Genomic DNA, 2,735 nt, shown 5'->3' on the forward strand with positions numbered 1-2,735 from the left:
GCAAAGTTAGCCTTGTATAACTGACCAAATACTGGGGTAATAAAAATGCCTAAATATAAGAAACCCTCTAGGGACCACCGAAAGGGAAAGTGGGATCCGTCCAATAAGTGGGACATAATAGCAAGGCCACCCATTGGCATAGCCTCCGATTTTGAGAAATTAATTTTATAGCCTGAAAATGCACTAAATGTATTAATAACTTGGATTAAGCGAGGCACGGAGATCAGGGGATTACTGAGAAATAGAAGAACATCATCTGCATAGAGGGCAATTTTATGTTTACCTGTACCAATCCTCAGTGCTGTTATATTAGGATCAGCTCATATAGCTTCTGCTAGTGGCTCAATTATTACCGTAAATAGCAATGGTGAGAGAGGACATCCCTGATGGCAATCCCTATCCACATTGAAGCTATCCAAGCTTAATCCATTGGTAATCACAACTGCCTTGGGATTACTGTATAATGTTGAGACTCATTTGGTAAACACCTTTCAAATGCCAAACCTTTCCAATGTGTAAAACAAATATGACCATTCAACCCTGTTGAATGCCTTTTCAGCGTCTAATGAGACTACTACTCCTGGTATCTTTCCCTGATGGCAGGCTTGAATCACATTCAAAACCCTTCTGACATTATTGGATGATCTAGGCCCTTAATAAACCCCATCTGATCCTCCTTTATGATACGTGGCAATACCCTTTCTAGCTTCAATGCTAACGTTTTAGAGAGGATTTTAAAATCTACATTTAGCAAGGATATTGGTCTATATGACTTGCAATCTTCTGGGTCCTTTCCTTTTTTGAGGATGAGAGATATTCGCCTCTTTCAGCGAAGGCGGGAGACAGCCCTGACTGTATGAATAGTTATACATGTCCATAAGTGGACCAGCCAATTTTCTTGTAAATTCTTTATAGAATTCAGCTTGAAAGCCGTCTGGGCCAGGTGTCTTACCGCTCTGAAGTTGCCTGATTGCGTGAAGTATTTCTTGGATCGTTAGGGGAACATTCAAGACCGATACCTGTGCCGGAGTTAGGTCCGGAAAGGTCAGGTTTTTAAAAATGACTGCATCCTCCTAGTTCTGTCTTCGCAATCCTGCGATTTATATAAATCAGAACAAAAATTTTCTAAAGATTGCATTAATCCTTTTATGATCATGAGTCAAAATACCTGTATTTTCCTTGATAGACGTGATAGTTTGAGGGGCCTTCTTTTTCTTTGCAAGAAATGCTAAATATCTACCAGGTTTATCGCCAAATTCATATAACCTTTGTTTTACAAATAATAGTTCCCTCTTAGCCGTTTCGGTAAGCATGGTGTTCAGAGCTGTCCTAAGGGCCGTAATCCTTTGTAATTTGATAATAGAAGGTCTGTCAGCGTATGCTGTTTCAGCCGCTTTTAAGCGAGCTTCAAACAGATGCTGTTGTTCTCCCTTTAATTTTTTTCTGGGTCGCTGAGTATGAGATGATCAAACCTCGCGCATAAGCTTTGACGGTCTCCCACATCATTGATGGGTTGCTAGCCGTACCGGAATTAATTTCTAAAAAAGTTTTAAATTCTTGAGAGAAGTACTTTACAAATTTACTATTTTTCATCAGGAAGGGGTCCATACACCAATGCTGGGGGGGATGTCTCATTGTTCCTCGCCTTGATTTCCATATATACAGCAGCGTGATCGGAAATTGTTATACTGCCTATTTTACAGGATGATATGGAATTTTAAAAAAATCAAGGGGGCAAAAAACATATAGACTCTGGTATGACATTTATGTGGATTGGAGTAAAAAGAAAAATCTCTGCCCTGAGGATGAAGGCATCTCCATACATCTACTAGTCCTAATTTTGTTCAAATCCACCAATTGTCTAGATCTGAGATATACTCCTTGGGAATCCTATCTATTTCCGGATCCCTAATACAATTAAAATCTCCCCCTATAATTGTATGACGAGCACAAAGAGCCATCAATTTTGAGAAGGCTTCCGTTATAAATTCAAAAGGATATGCCGGGGGGCAATACAAACTTAAAATCCCATATTCCTCTCCGTTTATAAGGGCTTTAATCAGAATATATCTTCCAGATTAGTCTTTTATCTGATTTAGGATTTTGAAAGGGAAATTCTTCCCAATAAGAATAACAACTCCCCTGCTTTTTGAGCTAAAAGAAGAAAAAAGGCCTGATCAAATCCACCCTGTCATAATTTCAAGTGTTCTTTATCCAATAAGTGTGTCTCCTGTAGGAGAGCTATATCAACCCTTTCTTTCGAGGTTTGATAATATTTTCTTCCTTTTAACTGGTGAATTACTCCCCTTGACATTCCAGGTGCACCACTTAACAGAGTGATCAACCATAATCGTCCGAGCAAATCAGAGACCCCTTGGGAGGGGAAACCTTATCCCGAGCATCGAGCATATAAAATTCACAAAAATAAAGGCTCTCTAATACACTCACATCAGTATAATTAAAAACTATTTCTAAATTTTAAAAAACGTATTTAAATGGAGATTTTTTCCCTTGTTCCCAGGGGGTATCACTTCCTTTCCAAAAGTCCATCGTATCCTCTCCCAACCAGTGCCCCACCCTTAACCCAGGCGCTCCTCAATAGGATGAAGAAAATTCAAATATACTACAGAGCTAGAGTTAACAGTGAGCACCCTACCCCCCCCATCCACACCAACACCTGGATATATTTGGTAATGTTAATACCATGTATAAACATATATAACTATAAAATTACA

The sequence above is a fragment of the Chiloscyllium plagiosum genome, chromosome 41 (genome assembly GCF_004010195.1).
Source record: "Chiloscyllium plagiosum isolate BGI_BamShark_2017 chromosome 41, ASM401019v2, whole genome shotgun sequence".
NCBI lineage: Eukaryota > Metazoa > Chordata > Chondrichthyes > Orectolobiformes > Hemiscylliidae > Chiloscyllium > Chiloscyllium plagiosum.